The sequence below is a fragment of the Diuraphis noxia genome, unplaced genomic scaffold (assembly GCF_037042655.1).
Source record: "Diuraphis noxia isolate RWA-SAM2 unplaced genomic scaffold, SU_Dnox_SAM2 contig0004, whole genome shotgun sequence".
Taxonomy (NCBI): domain Eukaryota; kingdom Metazoa; phylum Arthropoda; class Insecta; order Hemiptera; family Aphididae; genus Diuraphis; species Diuraphis noxia.
The window spans coordinates 45,222,630-45,246,519 of record NW_028301714.1 but is presented as its reverse complement, the minus strand read 5'-3'; positions in this window follow the sequence as shown (position 1 = coordinate 45,246,519).

The following is a 23,890-nucleotide window of genomic DNA, read 5'->3' as shown; positions in this document are numbered from 1 at the left end:
TGGAAAGGGGGTATTGGCGCCCGAAGGCAAATCATTTTTGAGGATCAAAAAAGAAATTTGAAAAAAATTGTGGTATTAGAATACACTATTGAAGACTGCGCAATGTATTTTCATGAGAAATTTTGAAATCAAAAATGAAGGTTGATATTATCATGATAAAATTATATTTTTTAGTGGCAAGTGGCTAATAAAGTTTAAAATTTGTATCCACATAAATAAACAAGATCTATATTTTGTATATTTTGAAAATAAAAATGGAATGGGGGTATTGGCGCCCGCAGGCAAATGATTTATAAGGATCAAAAAATAAATTTGGAAAAAGTTATAGTCCTTGGAATACACTATGAAGACTTCAATATGTATTCTCAAGAAATATAAATGAAATATAATTAAATCATGATAAAATTATGTTTTGCAGTTGAACATGAATGATAAAGTTTAAAAATTGTTTCCACAAAAACAAACTAGAGCTATATTTTGAAAATAAAAAAGGAAAGGGGGTATTGGCTCCCGCAGGAAAATGAATTTTAAGGATCAAAAAAGAAATTTAGAAAAAATTATAGTCCTTGGAATACTCTATGAAGTCTGCGCTATGTATTCTCAAGATAAATAAAAGAAGGATATTTAAATCGTGATAAAATTATGTTTTGCAGTTGAACATGAATGATAAAGTTTAAAAATTGTGTCCACAAAAATAAACTAGAGCTATATTTTGAAAATAAAAAAGGAAAGGGGGTATTGGCGCCCGCAGGCAAATGATTTTAAGGATCAAAAACGAACTTCGGAAAAAATTATAGTCCTTGGAATACACTATGAAGACTGCACTATAAATTCTCAAGAAAATCAATTGAAATAAAAAATGAAGGATAATTAAATCATGATAATTTTATGTTTTTTAGTGGCAGGTGGCTTATAAAATTTAAAAATGTTGTCCACAAAAATAAACTAGAGCTATATTTTGAAAATAAAAATGGAAAGGGGTATTGGCTCCCGCAGGCAAATGATTTTTAAGGATCAAAATAGAAATTTTGAAATAATTATAGTCCTTTGAATACACTATGAAGACTTCAATATGTATTCTCAAGAATTATAAATGAAAGATAATTAAATCATGATAAAATTATGGTTTTTTTTTTAACAAGGTTATAAAAGTTTAAACATTGTGTCCACAAAAATAAACTCGAGCTATATTTTGAAAATAAAAATGGAAAGCGGTATTGGCTCCCGCAGGCAAATGATTTTTAAGGATCAAAATAGAAATTTGGAAATAATTATAGTCCTTGGAATACACTATGAAGACTGCGCTATGTATTCTCAAGATAAATAAAAGAAGGATATTTAAATCGTGATAAAATTATGTTTTGCAGTTGAACATGAATGATAAAGTTTAAACATTGTGTCCACAAAAATAAACTCGAGCTATATTTTGAAAATAAAAATGGAAAGCGGTATTGGCTCCCGCAGGCAAATGATTTTTAAGGATCAAAATAGAAATTTGGAAATAATTATAGTTCTTGGAATACACTATGAAGACTGCAGTATAAATTCTCAAGAAAACCAAATGAAATAAAAAATGAAGGATAATTAAATCATGATAAAATTATGTTTTTTAGTGGCAGGTGGCTTATAAAATTTAAAAATGTTGTCCACAAAAATAAACTAGAGCTATATTTTGAAAATAAAAATGGAAAGGGGTATTGGCTCCCGCAGGCAAATGATTTTTAAGGATCAAAATAGAAATTTTGAAATAATTATAGTCCTTTGAATACAATATGAAGACTTCAATATGTATTCTCAAGAATTATAAATGAAAGATAATTAAATCATGATAAAATTATGGTTTTTTTTTGAACAAGGTTATAAAAGTTTTTGTGGGCACAATGTTTAACCACAAAAATAAACTAGAGCTATATTTAGAAAATAAAAAAGGAAAGGGGTATTGGCTCCCGCAGGCAAATGATTTTTAAGGATCAAAATAGAAATTTTGAAATAATTATAGTCCTTGGAATACACTATGAAGACTGCAGTATAAATTCTCAAGAAAATCAAATGAAATGAAAAATGAAGGATAATTAAATCATGATAAAATTATGTTTTTTAGTGGCAGGTGGCTTATAAAATTTAAAAATGTTGTCCACAAAAATAAACTAGAGCTATATTTTGAATATATAAATGGAAAGTGGGTATTGGCGCCCCAAGGCAAATCATTTTTGAGGATCAAAAAAGAAATTTGAAAAAATTGTGGTATTAGAATACACTATTGAAGACTTCAATATGTATTCTCAAGAATTATAAATGAAAGATAATTAAATCATGATAAAATTATGGTTTTTTTTTAACAAGGTTATAAAAGTTTAAACATTGTGTCCACAAAAATAAACTCGAGCTATATTTTGAAAATAAAAATGGAAAGCGGTATTGGCTCCCGCAGGCAAATGATTTTTAAGGATCAAAATAGAAATTTGGAAATAATTATAGTCCTTGGAATACACTATGAAGACTGCGCTATGTATTCTCAAGATAAATAAAAGAAGGATATTTAAATTGTGATAAAATTATGTTTTGCAGTTGAACATGAATGATAAAGTTTAAACATTGTGTCCACAAAAATAAACTCGAGCTATATTTTGAAAATAAAAATGGAAAGGGGTATTGGCTCCCGCAGGCAAATGATTTTTAAGGATCAAAATAGAAATTTTGAAATAATTATAGTCCTTTGAATACACTATGAAGACTTCAATATGTATTCTCAAGAATTATAAATGAAAGATAATTAAATCATGATAAAATTATGGTTTTTTTTTGAACAAGGTTATAAAAGTTTTTGTGGGCACATTGTTTAACCACAAAAATAAACTAGAGCTATATTTTGAAAATAAAAATGGAAAGGGGTATTGGCTCCCGCAGGCAAATGATTTTTAAGGATCAAAATAGAAATTTTGAAATAATTATAGTCCTTTGAATACACTATGAAGACTTCAATATGTATTCTCAAGAATTATAAATGAAAGATAATTAAATCATGATAAAATTATGGTTTTTTTTTTAACAAGGTTATAAAAGTTTTTGTGGGCACAATGTTTAACCACAAAAATAAACTAGAGCTATATTTTGAAAATAAAAATGGAAAGGGGTATTGGCTCCCGCAGGCAAATGATTTTTAAGGATCAAAATAGAAATTTTGAAATAATTATAGTCCTTTGAATACACTATGAAGACTGCACTATAAATTCTCAAGAAAATCAAATGAAATAAAAAATGAAGGATAATTAAATCATGATAAAATTATGTTTTTTAGTGGCAGGTGGCTTATAAAATTTAAAAATGTTGTCCACAAAAATAAACTAGAGCTATATTTTGAATATAAAAATGGAAAGTGGGTATTGGCGCCCGAAGGCAAATCAATTTTGAGGATCAAAAAAGAAATTTGAAAAAAATTGTGGTATTAGAATACACTATTGAAGACTGCGCTATGTATTCTCAAGATAAATAAAAGAAGGATAATTAAATCATGATAACATTATGTTTTGTAGTTGAAAATGATTGATAAAGTTTAAAAATTGTGTCCACAAAAATAAACAATAGCTATGTGTTGAAAATAAAAATGGAAAGGGGGTTATAGGCGCCCGTAGGCAAATGATTTTTAAGGATCAAAATAGAAATTTTGAAATAATTATAGTCCTTGGAATACACTATCAAGACTACAATATGTATATTCAAGAAAAATAAATGAAGCAGAATTAAATCATAAATAAACTAGAAATTGGTAAGGGAGTTTAGGTTTTGTTATCGGTATGGGTATCGGTATTTGTATTAGTATTTGTATTGGTTTTGGTTTTGGTTTTGTTTTTGGTATTGGAATTGGTATTGGTATTGGTATTGGTATTGGTATTGGTATTGGTATTGGTATCGGTATTTGTATTAGTATTTGTATTGGTTTTGGTATTGGTATTGGTATTGGTATTGGTATTGGTATTGGTATTGGTATTGGTATTGGTATTGGTATTGGTATTGGTATTGGTATTGGTATTGGTATTGGTATTGGTATTGGTATTGGTATTGGTATTGGTATTGGTATTGGTATTGGTATTGGTATTGGTATTGGTATTGGTATTGGTATTGGTATTGGTATTGGTATTGGTATTGGTATTGGTATTGGTATTGGTATTGGTATTGGTATTGGTATTGGTATTGGTATTGGTATTGGTATTGGTATTGGTATTGGTATTGGTATTGGTATTGGAATTTGTAAATAAAAATGGAAAGGGGGTATTGGCGCCCGAAGGCAAATCATTTTTGAGGATCAAAAAAGAAATTTGAAAAAAATTGTGGTATTAGAATACACTATTGAAGACTGCGCAATGTATTTTCATGAGAAATTTATGAAATCAAAAATGAAGGTTGATATTATCATGATAAATTTATATTTTTTAGTGGCAAGTGGCTAATAAAGTTTAAAATTTGTATCCACATAAATAAACAAGATCTATATTTTGTATGTTTTGAAAATAAAAATGGAATGGGGGTATTGGCGCCCGCAGGCAAATGCTTTATAAGGATCAAAAAATAAATTTGGGAAAACTTATAGTCCTTGGAATACACTATGAAGACTTCAATATGTATTCTCAAGAAATATAAATGAAATATAATTAAATTATGATAAAATTATGGTTTTTTGTTGAACAAGGTTATAAAAGTTTTTGTGGGCACAATGTTTAACCACAAAAATAAACTAGAGCTATATTTTGAAAATAAAAATGGAAAGGGGTATTGGCTCCCGCAGGCATATGATTTTTAAGGATCAAAATAGAAATTTTGAAATAATTATAGTCCTTTGAATACTCTTTGAAGACTGCGCTATGTATTCTCAAGATAAATAAAAGAAGGATAATTAAATCATGATAAAATTATGTTTTGCAGTTGAACATGAATGATAAAGTTTAAAAATTGTTTCCACAAAAACAAACTAGAGCTATATTTTGAAAATAAAAAAGGAAAGGGGGTATTGGCTCCCGCAGGAAAATGAATTTTAAGGATCAAAAAAGAAATTTAGAAAAAATTATAGTCCTTGGAATACTCTATGAAGACTGCGCTATGTATTCTCAAGATAAATAAAAGAAGGATATTTAAATCGTGATAAAATTATGTTTTGCAGTTGAACATGAATGATAAAGTTTAAAAATTGTGTCCACAAAAATAAACTAGAGCTATATTTTGAAAATAAAAAAGGAAAGGGGGTATTGGCGCCCGCAGGCAAATGATTTTAAGGATCAAAAACGAAATTCGGAAAAAATTATAGTCCTTGGAATACTCTATGAAGACTGCGCTATGTATTCTCAAGATAAATAAAAGAAGGATAATTAAATCGTGATAAAATTATGTTTTGCAGTTGAACATGAATGATAAAGTTTAAAAATTGTTTCCACAAAAACAAACTAGAGCTATATTTTGAAAATAAAAAAGGAAAGGGGGTATTGGCTCCCGCAGGAAAATGAATTTTAAGGATCAAAAAAGAAATTTAGAAAAAATTATAGTCCTTGGAATACTCTATGAAGACTGCGGTATGTATTCTCAAGATAAATAAAAGAAGGATATTTAAATCGTGATAAAATTATGTTTTGCAGTTGAACATGAATGATAAAGTTTAAAAATTGTGTCCACAAAAATAAACTAGAGCTATGATTTGAAATTAAAAATGGAAAGGGGGTATTGGCGCCCGCAGGCAAATGATTTTTAAGGATCAAAAACGAATTTTGGAAAAAATTATGGTCTTAGAATATACTATGAAGACTTCAGTAAGTATTCTCAATAAATATAAATGAAAGATAATTAAATCATGATAAAATTATGGTTTTTGGTTGAACAAGGTTATAAAAGTTTAAACATTGTGTCCATAAAAATAAACTTAAGCTATATTTTGTAAATAAAATTGGAAAGGGGTATTGGCTCCCGCAGGCAAATGATTTTTAAGGATCAAAATAGAAATTTGGAAATGTTTATAGTCCTTGGAATACACTATTGAAGACTGCGCTATGTATTTTCATGAGAAATTTATGAAATCAAAAATGAAGGTTGATATTATCATGATAAAATTATATTTTTTAGTGGCAAGTGGCTAATAAAGTTTAAAAATTGTATCCACAATAATATACAAGATCTATGATTTGAAAATAAAAATGGAAAGGGGGTATTGGCGCCCGCAGGCAAATGATTTTTAAGGATCAAAAAAGAAATTTGGAAAAACTTATAGTCCTTGGAATACACTATGAAGACTGCACTATGTATTATCAAGAAAAATAAAAGAAGGATATTTAAATCATGATAAAATTATGTTTTGTAGTTGAACATGATTGAAAAAGTTTAAAAATTGTGTCCACAAAAATAATTAATAGCTATATGTTGAAAATAAAAATGGAAAGGGGTTATAGGCGCCCATAGGCAAATGATTTTTAAGGATCAAAAAATAAATTTGGAAAAAATTATAGTCCTTGAAATACACTATGAAGACTGCACTATGTATTCTCAAGAAAAATAAAAGAAGGATAATTGAATCATGATAAAATTATATTTTTTAGTGGCAAGTGGCTTATAAAATTTGAAAACTGTGTCCTTTAAAATAAACTAGAGCTATATTTTGAAAATAAAAATGGAATGGGGGAGTTGGTGCTCGAAGGCAAATCATTTTTGAGGATCAAAAAAGAAATTTGAAAAAAATTGTGGTATTAGAATACACTATGAAGACTGCACTATATATTTACAAGAAAAATAAATGTAAGATAATTAAATCAGGATAAAATTATGTTATGTAGTTGAACATGATTGAAAAAGTTTTAAAAACGTGACCACAAAAATAAACAATAGCTATATTTTGAAAATAAAAATGAAAAGGGGTTATTGGCGCCGGCAGGCAAATGATTTTTAAGGATCAATAAAAGAAATTTGGAAAAAATTATGGTCTTAGTATACACAAAGAAGACTGCACTATAAATTCTCAAGAAAATCAAATGAAATAAAAAATGAAGGATAATTAAATCATGATAAAATTATGTTTTTTAGTGGCAAGTGGCTTATAAAATTTAAAAATGTTTTCCACAAAAATGAACTAGAGCTATATTTTGAATATAAAAATGGAATGTGGGTATTGGTGCCCGAAGGCAAATCATTTTTGAGGATCAAAAAAGAAATTTGAAAAAAATTGTGGTATTAGAATACACTATGAAGACTGCACTATATATTCACAAGAAAAATAAATGTAAGATAACTAAATCAGGATAAAATTATGTTATGTAGTTGAACATGATTGAAAAAGTTTTAAAATTGTGACCACAAAAATAAACAATAGCTATATTTTGAAAATAAAAATGAAAAGGGGTTATTGGTGCCCGTAGGCAAATCATTTTTAAGGATCAAAAAATAAATTTGGAAAAAATTATAGTCCTTGGAATACACTACGAAGGCTGCAATATGTATTCCCAAGCAAAATAAATGAAGGATAATTAAATCATGATAAAATTATGTTTTTTTAGTAGCAAGTGGTTAATAAGTTTGAATATTGTGAACACAAAAATAAACCAGATTTTTTTATAGTTTTTTGAACAAATTATGATCAGAGGACGCTTTATTTACTGTGATTGACATTAGTTCATATGAAATACTGGTATAACACTCATACTCGTATGGCTTTAAAACCGTGATCCAAATTATGTCAATATTAATCAGGTATATATAGTATTTTAAGTTTTAAGTATTTATTACAAAAGCTAAAAAAAGTACGTATTCACTAATATATAACGATAATATTATATTTTAGTATAAATGTAGTATTAATATTTTCCTCGTTAATTTTTAAATATTTTCATCGTTGTTATGTTTACAATTTCGAATACCTTGTTAGTTAGTAAGAAAGGTTCTTTGCAAATGTCACGACCAGTGATGATAGTCATCTATCATCACTTGAGCTCAACTTACCATTGTCGATAGGTACCTAACCTAAACTAACCTTCTGATGACTTATGTAGGTAACCATCTACTTGTCCGCGGGGAAGGCAGTGCCGTAGCCAGGGTTAGGATTTGAGGAGGGAATAAGTGTATACAGTACTATACACCCAATACCCTTCGGGAAGGCTGACTACGACACTGAGTTTAATAAGTACCAATCTAAATGATCGTAGAAATTTTTTGGGTATTTGGGTAACGCGTGACAAACGGATGGTTAACTAGGACACTTTGAATAAAAAGATCCTTAGTTGATTTCCGATATAAGTGTTTACTTATCAAGTTGTTCTATTGATTGTTAACCTCTTGGAAATAGCTCTTGTTATTAAGATGTTGAGCCTCTTGTAATAATATTTCTCCCTACTAGATTTTTAGGACTTCGGTGCAACTGCTTCTTAGATAATATATTATGGATAGAGCAATGCCCATTTTTTTGATGTTTATAACTTTAAGCACATATTTATATGACGACGAGTGTCTGTCCGCGATAAGTGCATAAATGAGTACCTATACGTGAGGGGAACTGTTGTTAATACATCCATAGTACATTCTATCAAGTCCTAATCAAAAATTGTCATCTAAACTCGCAAGTATGATTGGATGTAAATTGTAAAAGTAATAACTAATAATTATTAAAGATTGATGTGTTTGTATTGTCTCCGTCTTACAAAAGTCCTGTTGAAGAGAATGAGAGTGCGACATCCCCATTAAAGCAAAACAACTTTTGTAATATTATTACATAAATGGTGTAATATCTAGATTATTTCCCCTTCCAACACACCAAAATTATAGTTATCATGATTATCTGGGCCCAAAAACGTCGGGTGGTACCATAATGGTAATTTTATTTTTATTTTTATATGGTACCTAATAAAAACGACCCTAGACACCAAAAATTTAATTATTACGATTTTGAATATTTTTTAAATGAAACGATCTAAAAAAATGTTTACACAATCTTTTCTACAATAAAATATTATTATTTATTATTTCAACATAATATTTTGCTGTGTGATTGGTAATCTTTACATCACAGTGTCTGTACATTTTTTGTGACAAAGATCAAGTGTCCAGAAGAAAATTTTATCATCTAAAATATCTCAAATTACATACTTATTGTTAATTATTATTATTAAAAAGTTATAGTATGAAGTATAATATCTTATATACTATATATACTTAAACAATGTACAATATATACTTTTTTTTTTTAACAAATCCTTCGGCAATTATATATCCACATTGCGTGTGTTCGTTTAAAAACACGTGAGTATGTGGGGTAAGGATTCGTCACTAAGAACCCAGGTGGTCACCCATCCAGGAGCTAGTGACGCCAGGCGATGTTTGACCACGGCAAACCACCGCGCCACACCATACCCCAAAATACAGTATACGACTAGTGTACAGTGCATATACCAGGCCAGAGGCAATTTTTTTGTTTTCAAGATATCAATTGCATAACCTGATTTTACTGTTTGGTTTTAAACACATGTAAATAAGACGAGGATTCGTCACTAAGAACCCAGGTGGTTGCCCATCCGGGAGCTAGTGACGACAGTCGATGTGTTGACCTTTAGGTCCAAAATTTACTTTTTTAACATATAGAAACCATATCTATAATATGAGATAATTAGTACTTGTACGTCTATTATTCATCAAGTTCAAGAATGCTTTTTTATTTTTATAGCTAATAATAACAACAACACGTATGTCACTTAAAATATTGAATACCTAGGTAATAAATACATACGTGAACAACAACATTTTTTTTTTTTTTTTTCTAAAATATTAAATTTAAAAATTCCATTAGACTAGTCGAAAAAGTATACGATTAACACTAGTATAGATTCCAATACTCAACTAAAATAATACTTTAAAAATGATTGTATTTCTCAGAAAAATTACCTATCACCAGATCTTATTTCTTCTTTCCAGCATTAGAGATTGGGATTAATTTTAAAAAAACTAGTAATATAAGTTGCTTTCTATTTCATAATGAAATTCTTTTAACTCTTAATCACCTTCAAAAGTTGTTTTTCTTTTATCTGGACAAATTACTATTACAAATTTTTATTTTAAAACATTTTATGTTTTCTAGAGCAAAGACTTTTTATGCATTTTATATATTTTTTATTTTTTGTAAGCTTTATTGTATGCTTATTTCTAGGTTAGTAGTAGTACACAGCATATTATTTAAAAACTTATGTGATAAAATTCTAAATGTTTTAAGTGCATCTTTTGATAGTTTATCGAAAATCAAGCACTTAGGTACCTAAATGTTTTTATGGATCAAAATATAATTATATTAAATATGAAATTTTTACTAGCACTTTAATTTTTTTTTTTTTTTAATATATACAATATATAATGTGTCTCAAATAACAGAGTACACTTTATTGCTCATTAACCTGTAAATATCTTTAATTCTGTTTGTTGCACGTTAAAAAAGACAAATCAATCATAAATTCCTATATGACTTAAAATTCTTATAAGTCATGTATTTCTTCATTCTTTTTAAATGAAAATTCCTATTTTAAATATCATTTTTGGATATCATGAAATTATCATACAAGGAAGGGCTCATCTGATCATACCAATCTAGTATGTCGGACCACAAAAAAAAAAATGTAATTTTCAATAATTTACAAAATAAATAATGCCATTGTACACTATAAAAAAAACCAAATTTACTGGAGACAAAACCAAAAAACTAAGAAGTATAAATAAAATATAAATAATCACACATAGATGTTTAGATTCAAATAAAATAAAAATATTTCATAACTATATTATAGTCCAAATGATGACAAATAATAAATAAAATATAATCCAAAGAAAATTAAAAAAATTTTTATAAATGAATTAAACACAGATATGTTTAGATTCAAATAAAATATAAATATATTAATATAATATCAAATAAAATGAAAATTATAGTCCAAACGACGACTAATAATTAACAAAGTTTACTTAACATAAGTGTTCATAATTATGAACAAAATTAATTTTTCAATAATATCAAACAAATGTTTCTTTTTCAAAAATAATATCGAACTATAAGATTTCATCTTTGATACATCACATAAAAATGGTAAATAAAACAGAGTATCTAGCCCGTCTGATAATACAATAACATAAATACAAACGATAAAAACATTGGAATCGACAAATCACTTAATTAGATTTCGAATGTACGACATAAATCCATCGAATTCCAAAAATCAATTCTGCATTTACAACAAAAGCGATTAATGAACCCAAAGAAAATATAAATAAAAACATATTAAGGAAATCGCGACAATTTGTCATAGTAAATAACATATTATATTATCAACGATGCACACCATATTATACCAATTATAGCATTTTTTTTTTCCTAATGCATGATTTTGAACCTTATTTTCCAGTAGATATTATACTAATACCAGAAAAAGCATGCCTTACAACATATAAAAATTATTAAAGGAACTAAATGAAATAAGGAATGAAATTCCACAAATAGTAAAAAAAAATGGCACAAATCAAACTAAAAAATTATTTAGACAAAAGTCACGGAATAGCAATCTTTAATCCAGGTGACCAAGAATTAATAAAATTTCCATTTTCACAAATAGGCAAAACGCCTAAATTAGCACAAACATACAGAGGCCAATTTAAAATAATTTAAAAATAATAAATAGATATCAGAATTAAATTATAAAGTAAAATTAATCTTCGATAAAAAAACTAACTGAAAACATCATTCATGTTAGAAGAATAAAATCATATTATTACAAGTTAACCATACAACAAAAATACAAATTTAACATAATAACCAATTAAAATGTCATTATTTACAGATTTCTACAAGACTATAGGTACCTATAAAAATAATACTAATAATCAAAATTCTAATTTTCAATAATTTACCAAATGAATATTGTCATTGAACACTATTGCCACAATCAAGCAAATATTCCAAAAGTCTAAAGAAAAAGACAACAAAACATCAAATAAGAATAACACATTAGAGATTCTAATATCCAATCTCATACATATTACGTAGGTACGTCATAAAAAGACGTTCGATTTCGATATTCTACTACCTACATACCTACAAGTTATCGAGAGAAGACATTTCTACGATAAATAATTATGCCAGGAAACGCTAAATGCTAACTTCATCATAAATATAGACAACAATAATAACATAATATACAAATATTAAAAGGCATCTTCACGAATCTTACTCAATTTATCTCGCATATACAGCATGAAAATGAATTTAAAAAAAAAAAAAACCCTAAAGATAATAAATTTAAAGAAGACGTAACATTTCAACATTCAACCGCAACAACAAAATGCCTTGATAAAACCAAAATTAAAAACTAATGAGTGACAAAGTGTATCTACCCTGTTTTGTGGGACTCACGGTATATATATATATATATATATAAACATATGATAAAATGCATAAAATATTTAATTAAGTAATTTTTTTAGTGTAATAAAAGAATGTAATTTTTTTTAAGGCATATCTAACTACATATATTTGATGAATTATTAGTAAGTACATAAAAGTCCTAGCTCTACAGTTATTAATTATAACTTTTACTTCCAATCATGCCTACTTTCAATTTTATTTTTTTAATCACAATCATAGTGCAATCTTGTAAATTAATATTAAACAAAAGTATTCAAATATTATATTTTGAAATTGAAGTCCTAAGATGAATATTTTTTGAATGAGAATTTATAATATTAAAATTTTTTTTACTTATCAAGCCACAACTCTGATACCTTTTTTTATTGAGCATTACAATACTTTTCATAATAAGACTATTAACTATAATATGTTTAATGAAATTGTAAATTTGTATATAAAAATAAAATTTGTTATTTTAAAGATAATATTCATTTGATTGATGTGATATGTTAACAAAATATGTAATGATAATGACAAAGTCATACTTTTTACAAGACTTATAATAATGTAAACAATCAACAATCAAGAGATTTTTGACTTGATAACACTTAGAGGATGTCAGTGCATTTCTTTTTTCACTCTGACCCAGGCACAACATAGCAAATATTACGTTCACTATAATCATAATAATTTCTAAAATTAGAGTGAAATGGCTTCTTTTAAAATTTTAAGATACTTATGATTAGTACCTAGAGCATCTTATAGGCTATATTTGAAGCGAGTTATGAATACTTTAAAATACTCATAACTCACTTAATAATTAAAATATAATAAGCCTATGATATGCCTAGATAAAAATCTAACCATTCATTTTTCTCTAATTTTTGAAATTATTAAGATTATTGTGAACAAATAATTTGGTATATTGCGCATGAATCGGAGAAAAAAAATTCCACTGACATCCTCTTAATCGACCTAACCAACCTTCTCTTTTTATTCTATCCCATAAGTCGAAGGTTGTAAACCTTACCTAACCTGGTAGTATCACTCAAAGGGTCGAGTGACCTTTGCAATTTATGATCCTTTCCTACATATTCAGAATTGTTAACATAACTATTCTACCTAACTATTCCCCTTCCCCCACCTAACATAATCCTCTCTCTCTGCCACTACCCCTCTTTCTTCCTATCCCTATCACGCCCTCCCCTTCACCTGTCTCACGGTCTCTCACAACCTCTCACAATTCTCTCTCGCTTTTTGTTCTGTTCCCCTACTAACCTTATCATCTCCCTTTGACACTACCTCTCTCTCACCCTATCACTTTCACACCAACCCCCTCACCTATCTCTCTCACACTCACTCGTCTGACATTCCCCCTCTACCCGTTTTCCACACACTAGCACCCTCTCATTCACTTTATCTCCTTATCCTTCATCCTATCTACCTCTCTCACTCCCTCTCACACTATCCTTCTCTCGCCCTCTCTTTACAAGTCACTATAGTACCTACCTTACCTAACCTAACCTAATCTAACCTTACCTCACACTATCTATCTCTCTTACTATCCCTCCTTTTCTTTCTCACCCTTTTTCTCTCGATTTTTCTTCTGCTTCTCTACCACCTCTCTACACTACTTCTCACTCTCTCTCTCTCTCTCTCTCTCTCTCTCTCTCTCTCTCTCTCTCTCACTCCCCCCTATATCTTTATCCTTCTCTGCCCCCCACTCTCAAACTCCCAGTCCCTATAGTACCTACAGGTCATCGTACCTGATAATTGGTGAAAATATTTAAATATCATTGAGGAAATTATTAAAAAAAAAATTTTTAAATATTATATACCTGATCAATTTCCTAATTTTTATCATGATTTTATTGATAACTTGAATAGTGTTATACCAGTGGTTACAAAACGAATAATTTAAAAATTGCTAGTAATCTATCCCCTGATCAATTAATAAATTAATAAAGTAAAAAAAAAACCTACTGAAATATAGAAAATCACTTACCCAATATCTGAATCTACTATAAAACTTCATCTTCGAAACATTGTTAATTCATTTCACACAGGCTTCGCAACGAATATGATATTTAGTTGGCAAATCTTCACTGACGAATACCATCTCTGAAATTTCAATAAAATATTCAACAATATTTTCTGACCTATTCATTTTAGATTCTGAACGATGTGATGAATGTATTGATTTTAGAATGATGTGTGTGTTTTTTTTTTTTTTTGTGGGTCTGTACAGCATAACTAGTCGAAATAATTTTCCGATGTAGAAGTGAATATCCTTGGTGCATTATAGGGGAGAGACCGTTTTCGACCAAATTTAAAAAAGGTCGATTCCCTTTTCGACCAAAATCGTACCCTTCCCTTTTCGGCCGATTCACTTTTCGACCAAATTTATAAAAAACTGATTCCCTTTTCGGCCAAAACTAAAATGTATAATATAATATATGTTAAAAAAATAAAATAATATTGCTGCTACATAATATAGTTTTTTATAAGTTGCATAAAATAACAATACTCGTAAAAAAACAATTCACGACAACATTATTTACAAAACGATACTAATTTTACACACACACTAAAAATTATCCTTATTATTTCATTTATTTAAATTTTGAAGGTTTTTCAAATCGAATTCAAATGTCTTGGTACTATTCAGTACCAACTTATTTTTTTAATAATTTATCAAAATTACATAATTATATAAATTAATAGAATTGCCATAATTTTACAAAAATTTTGTTTTTGGTCGTAAAGGGAATCAGTATTTTTTAAATTTGGTTGAAAAGTTAATCGGCCGAAAAGGGAAGGGTACGTTTTTGGTTGAAAACGGCTATGCCCTATTATAGAGGTCAAAAGTAAACATTTCCCAACAGTTTTCAAAAAAATCGATTTTTTATATGATTGTAATTCAAAAACTAATCACTGTAAATACTTGAAATTTTCAACAAATGTTGTTTATGTTAGTGTAATCTATATACAGTTTAATTTTAGAGTTATTTATAGACCACTGAAATTTTAGATTTTTCTGGAAATTTATTTTGGAAGTGTCGATAAAATTTTTTTGGCCCTATAAAAAAACTTGAAAATTGAATACAAAGTTTCTTATAGGTTATTCTTATAGTGATTAAAAAATTATAAGAATCCCTAGGCATATTTTTTTATTTTATTAGCATTTGAAGTTCAAATATTGACAAAAATTCGTCAAAACCATGAATATATTTTTTTTTGTGTGTCTGTCATCACGTTTTGGGGCAGAAAAAGTGCTTCGATTTTTTACTTCAGTACGTTATTCGATCAGAAAGTGAATCTAGTTGGTACATTGGTGGTCAAAAGTATTCATAATATTTTTGTAAATAATCGGGATAAACAAACTAAAAATTAAGGGGAAAACGGAAAATTTTACGCACAATCAGTTTTCGAAAAAATCGATTTTGATTTTTGATGTAACTTTAAAACAAATGACCATTGATACATGAAATCTTCGCCGAATGTTTATATAAGTATATTCTATCCACCATGAAATTTTCAAAAAAATTTGACTTAAGTTGAACTATTCATAGGTATATGCAATTTTCGATCATTATTAGTTTTTTTTTAAATTAATATCGATAAAAATTTATTTTTTGGGTAGAAAATCTTGAAAATTTAATACAAGGCTATTAACATATTGTTACAATAACAGTTGAAAAATAAAATAAATTCATAGTCACAATTTTTTTTAAAAGTATTCAAATTTTGAATTTTGACAAAATACGTAATAATCACAAAAATTCGCAAATTGTTTTAAGCTAGAAATTCATAAAAATTTAAATCTAAGATTTGAAAATTTTATACAAGATTCCTTACAAATTTGTTAATCTTTATCACAAAAAAAATATCTTCCGGAAATTCAAATTAAATTTTAATTAGCATATGAATTTCAAATATTGACAAAAATTTGTCAAAACCGTGAATATTTGCAAATTATTTTGTAGTTCAAAATTCATAATATTGTTTGTATTTATATCTAAGGTTATAAAATTTAATACTAAGTTTTGCATAAGTTTTGTTTCAAATAGCTATAGGGAAAATTTGATGCGTCATTATATGAAAAATGTTTTGAGCGTTTGAGTTTTAAATTTTTATGAAATCACGTAATGATAACGATTTATCCTCAAACCAAGTATATGTATGTCTATGATAATACAAGGTATTATGAATTATTATAACTACATGCAATGTTTTTGGAAAAATTGATTAACCATGCATTATGCAAAATGCGTCTTAATTGAAAAATAAAATATTTGTTTCAAAATAGAATATATGATAATATTTAAATATAATATATTCTAAACTGACAAATCATCTCCATTCAGAATCGTTTTTCGTATACAATGATACCTATCATTGCATTCAAATTTAACCTACCCTTGTCAGAGGTCCACCCAGCCTCCTAACCTGTACAGCAGAGCGACATCCACTTACGCACTTTTTTTTAATCATTACAGATAATATATAGCTAAACAGACCGTTTAATTTTATTATGTGTTTTTATTATTTTATTCAAGAACTTATTAATTTTATATGGCTATAAAAACATTATACCTACTGTATGGCTACTAAAACTCTAGTACCGATTCATTTTTATTTTAATAATTTTTTATAAAAACTTTAATTATTATTGCTTATTTTAGTTTGTTTATTTATTTTATTTCAAGAATTCATGAATATTATAATTATTATTCTATAATAATTTTTGAAAGATTGAGTTTTATTAAATGAATAAAAATTCGATTGCAATAAATTAGAGTTTGGTTATTTACCTAACCTTACGTAACTTCATAATAAATAATGACTGTACAATTTTGAAGAAAATAATAACTCCTGTGTGTATGTATTAGGTAGATATATAGTGTATCATATACGTATAAAGAATAAAGGTTATAAATAACTATAAATATCAATAATATACATAATTTATCGAAATAAAATGTATTTTATTCTAAATTCCTGACTTCTAACGTTGGATTTCGAACAAATTACCATTTACGAATTAAAATTGATCCCTATGAGTTTTGGATACTGAAGTTATCAGTTAAAACGGAATTACAATTAACTAACTAAACAAAAATTGAAAAATGTCGATTACAAACACATACCCAGGTTATAATTATGAAATTATAATTATTATACGTTCGACAGCCTGAAAAACGACGCAGCGCGTTTATATTATTCGATCTCGCGTATTTCTTAATTTCGCGTTTAGAAATAAAATATGCGTCAACGATACTTGGAACTTGGAAATATTTTTCGTGACGTTAAATATTTATTTAAAGCCTAACATAAGATTCAAACCGCAATAGAATATGAAAATAAACTTACCTCAAACATCGACTCTTATTCGGGGTTTTGGTTAAATCCGAAACGTGTATGGGTACACTCCGATACCGACGTAAGAACGAATCAGATACTTAATTGAAGTCTGAAAATATTATTAATTATGAAATTAAAATTATACGGAATACAGAATATTTTTAGTTCATGTTTGCTCTAGTGCTCATTGAAATTATAATTTTAGAATCTTTAATCGACTTCCACTTCTGATTCTGAAAAGACAATTGCCACAGATTATATATTATTATGTTACGCTAATAGGATAAATCCAAAGATGTGTAATATCTCAATTAAACTTATATTACCAAGGAGGTTCACGTTTATGAATAATGTTCATTTAAATAATTAAATGTGATACAACAATAACTAAAAAATATTTGTAATTTTAAATTTAAATTATAATATAATATATTATTTTTCTTAGCCAATTTTTGTTTGATTATTGATTACGATCATGCTTCTTTTATGCATTACAGGTATTATATATTATCTAAAATAATCCGATTAATGTTTAATTTTTATCTTCCCTACCTAGTTATAATGTGTTAATTTATTTTTTTTGAATATTTCATTCAAGATCTTATTATTTCTTCACTAGTTCACTAACCACAACAAGCTATCCACTAAAACTCGGATACCTACCGGTTCGTTTTTATTTTAATAACGTAAAGATTAATTATAATTACCTACTTGTATTAATGTTTATTTATTTTACTTCGATAATTTTTAAAAATGTTATTCTAATTTATTATTTATTAATTTTTGATATATTGTGGTTTTTTAGAAAATAAATAATAAATGCAGTTTTAATAAATTATTGAATTAGGTACCTACGTAAAATATAAAATAATCTATTCATGAAAAAACCTAGACATAATTAATTTTTTAAGAAAAATAAAATTGTTCAATCTTATATAAAAAAAAATTTTTTATCCTAATTAAATAACTTACCATTGTATCAGTACCTACATATTATAATATATCATTATTGTAAATAAGTGTAACTAATGGCCTTTGTTGTCGATGTGAATATTATGCTCAATAAAAAAAATATATATATAGGTATATATATATAAAATTGTTTACCTATAAATCTGTAAAAGTTTAATTTAATTTTAAATGGTTTAACTTTCAAGCAATATGAATTATAAATATAATGTATAAATAAGTAATAATATATTAATCTATGTCAGTTGTTGGCTTATTGTATATATTTTGTATAATATTATATACCCTAATAAATATCGAATGTAATTCATTCTATTAATCATTTTCTGATAATTTTTAATGTACAAAACCTTATCAACCATAAATTTTAATTTAATTGTGTTATTGTTCTATGAAAATATTAACAGCTATTAAAAATGCAGAATTTAATATTACAAATAAAGTAATATTGGATGGTTAAATACTATATCTTCAGTGATAAGTAAATGAATACGAGAACAGTAAGTAGGTACTTAGCAGCTACACAGTTGCAAATTTTTAAAAGCTATATTATTATAATATTTTTTTAGACGATTTACTATTGAAAACTACACATGACACATTCAAACAATTCAAATGAAAGTTCACAAAATTGCATTGAGCTAGTAGGTGCCAATGGAAACTTAGTGTGATTAAATAACTGACTCTAATAATAAATAATAATTTTATGTTGATCTCAATGATCTCGTGTTTATATGAACTTTATGTTACAATACAGTTTGTATTCTGTTTACAGATTTAGATAATGAAGATTTTGATGATAGTATTAAAGACAAGGACTGGAAGGAAAATAAAAGCTCAGGAACATCATAAGAAAGGTCTAAAATCAGAATTTGATGACATTTTAACTAGAACAAGGTGTCATAGTAAAGATTTTTGTAACAACATTAATAAAAATAATATCGGTCAAATGGTTTTATAGAGAGACATTAAATTAATTAAAGTTAAAAAAGAATTCCCTGATAAATTGTTTTTACAACAATTTAAACAACTTATGGGCAAGCAAATTATCAAGAAATTATAGTTTTAAAGAAAAATAGAAATTCAAAAATAAAATTATCAAACATATATTACATATGAAATTTGCATTTATTGAAAAGCCTGGAATCTTACAAATAAAAAATATTTAATTTTATTGCGCAAAGAAAAAGTTATTCCAGATAGGTACTTATTATCATTTTTATAAAAACTTAAAAATATCTGAAATTGATAATACTTATAACAAATACTAATAAAATAATAATAATAAAAAACTATATGAAGATGGTGGTTAATTTATATAATAAAATTACACTTATTATTTATTTATTTTCGAAGCCATAGGTAGCATAATATTATTAAAAATAAGGCCATGATAATTATAATGAATAACTATTTTTAAATTTTTTTCAAACAAGTACGTATTACCTATATTATTAAAATAATAATAAATTATTCAATTTCGTGCATAATGTTATAGTCTTTTGATCTTGTTGTTCAAAAGCATTTGATAATTTTATAGTCATTATCAGTTTAGAATATTTTTTTTTTTAATTTGTCTTATTATTTGTTACTTTGATACATAAAAATAAGCTTATTGACTTAAAGACAAGTAGTATTTTATTTTTTATTTAGTGTTTTATAGTAAATTATTTTTAAAGATATTGATTTCATACCTAAAACTATTAAATGATTAATTTGCATCCTTATATTATATTACCTGTACAATTATAAATTATAACACAACAATTTTAATCAAATTTCAAAAAAACTAACAGTTAATAATATTTTATTATTCATTAATAATTTAAAGTTCAATACTGCCATAATTGGATATATGTCACAAAAATAAACATAGCTTAAATTCAATACTACCATATTTTGGTATGTCTGAAAATCAATTTCTATATGCAATACAGCCACATATCAAAATATGACAGTCTTGAATTTACTTAAAAAATTGTAAAATGCCATAATAAGTCTGACTTTTTGGGTTCAAGCGAATATTTTAGTATATTTGAAAAAGTCACAATATAAAGTATGTTTAAAGTGCCCATTGTAGTTTTTGGTTTCAAATGCATAGGTGAAGAACTCTTTGCAAACATCACCATTGTAAAAGTGTACGAACGTGTACCTCAATTCTTTTATAATATTGAGTCGCAAAAGAATTGTTATTAAAACAAACTTACCTTAAATATCAATTATTTTGGGCTTTGTTAGAGTCCGCGACGTGTATGCACTCCGACGCTGAAATGGAAACGCATCAGATACTGCTGAATTGAAGTCTAAAAATAATGTGATTTATAAAAAAAAAAGATTAAACGGAAAACAGGATGTTTTTCGTTCATGTCTACTTTGCTATCTAATTGAAATGTTAAAATCTTTAATAGACTGCGTCCTCCGCAACGACTTTGACAATCGCCATGGATTATATTGTACTAAATCAATAAGAGAAATCCATAGATACCTAGATATATTATAATACTACTTTTGTATCAACGATGCCCTTGTATACAATCTGTTCATTGCAGGGCATCGGGCAATAATTAAATGAGATAACTATACCGAAATAATGCATAACTTTAAATTAAAATTATGTATAACAAAATAAAGTACCTTGGTATTATTTTAATTATTTTTTTTAAATTTATTTATTTGATTATCGATTAAGAATATTTAAGATGGCGTTTAAATGTTAGAAGCACATGCATATTTTTACTTAAATATATTTCTTTATGAACTATTAAATAAATGTGATTACTGCTTTTTAAAGTTAAAATTAAGTTAAACAGTGTACACATTAATTTTCCGTACCGACCATGTCGGGCGACAGCTAGTTTGTAATTTTCCAAGTCAAATGGTTTCTCCGAATACGAAACTAATAATTAATTACAAATTTGTTATTTGTTATTAATTAATTATCTACGGCAAAAGCCACCAATATGCCAATCATGTGCCACCACAATCTCATTAAACACATCTTCGTAGCATAATAATATTGTTAATCATAAGGTCATGACAATTATAATAAGTAGGGCTAGAGATTTAAAGCAAATACTTCTTTTTTCATATAGGTAGGACTGGTAGGAGATAGAAATTTAATTTTTATATATATAAATTTGACTCACGCCATTCTTATTCCAAATAAACCAATTTATTTTTGCTTTTTTTTTTGTTTCTTTCAGTTATTAATTTAGATGTTGAATTTGTATATTATGTTTATTATAGTAATAAAAAAATTTTAATTTAAGTGATAAGAAAATCCGGAATACGCATTGTGGACTAAATGAGTTATTGCATGGTTTTTTATATGTATAAAAATTTTATGTCAGACATGTCTGTTGCAATAGTCAGTTTCACTACTGAAATCTTGCCAAATATAATATGGTAGTGAATTCTTTTAGATTCTGAACGGAGTGATGAATGTATTGATTTTACAATGATGTGTGTTTTTATTTTTATTTTTTGTGTTACATTAATCAATATTACAGACGACAGTATTTCAGCCGAAACTTATTAAAGCCAAATTTATACCGATAAGCGTTATCATAATAATTTATTTTTAATTCATTACATAGGTAGTGATACTGCGATAGTTGATATTGTATATTATTTTACATACATTATACCCTAGAACAAAATAAACATAATATATTAATATATTAATTAGTAGTTATATAATAATATAATAATAAGATATAAATATATTATGTTCAACACTTCAACAACCTTTTTGAAAATAAAAACGGTGCACTGGCGTTATTAATTATACCTACTTGATGGAAGTACTAACAATTATAATGACCACACAGAAAACTGACATTTTTTTTATCAACTATCAAGAACAAATTAAGGAATACTTATAAGTTATAATACAAATTACAAAGCAAAAAAAGATTTATTTTGTAGGTATATATAATTGTTGCTAAAACTAGACAGCTCTAAAAGCTTAAGAGTTAAGACTAACAATGCTACAGAGCGTGCATGGTCCTCTAGGCTTACATTTATTTAAACTGTAAGTTATATAAGTATAGTAATATGCTATATCAATCTCTGCCAATAATATATAGCTAATGAAGCAGGGATCCAACAATTCACTTTTACAAAAATATATTGTTTTCAATTTTTAATCAATAATATCTGTCCTTGTATTTTATTTGAATGTATCTATCTATAGTTTTTCTTATTCGTTTATTTTAGAATAATCAATATTGTTTTACTCTCTATCTCTATCACAAGTTTGCTTAAAAGAGCTTTTATACTCATAAACATTGTATAAATAATTTGTATTGATAATTAATTTAAAAAAAATTGTTTTTTTCTTAAAAAAATTAACACAAATATAAGCTGGTAAGAAACAGCAATTTAATTTTTGTTTTTGTTAACTTGAGCATTTATACCTATATATATATATATGCAAATGGAGATTTTAAATGTAACTGCCAGTTGAATAAAATATGCCACCCAAAATTATTATTTTCAATAATAATAAAGAATAAAAAGGTTAAATATGTATAATTAATGCAAAGCTATACTGTTAGTATTTCTATTGGCTGTAACTTTTATGCCTAACTGCAAAGTGCAAATCATATATGTACAATGTATATATACCTAAATATTATAAATTGTATGTCCATGTTGCTGACATAATTTTTTAAATAATTGTTTAATATGCTATCAACACCAAAAAAATACTTAACTAGTAACCATCACTGATAATAAATAGATTTTAATCACTTGGGAGCATTTTAATTTTTCTTTGCTCTCAAATTTGACATCCAGTGAACTCACCAACCCCTAAATGTTTCAATGTTCTAATGTTTCAGCAAACATGATTCAAAGTTATAACAGTAAATTATATGCAATTTATATAAAAATAAGTGTGGGTACCTACTCAAACAATGACATAAAACCATGGAAATAAATGCCACAAAATATAATAAATAAGTACTTCTGTTAACCTGTTTATAAATTTATAAAAAGCCTTAAATCACATATTTTGAAGGAGGTCAGATTAAACTTATTAGGTAATACTACAATAAAGGTAAAAAAAGTAGGCAGGGTGTTACTAATTGTGATTTGAGTTTTACAAATTGTATAGGTAACATAAATGTAATTTTGAATATTTAACATACCTAT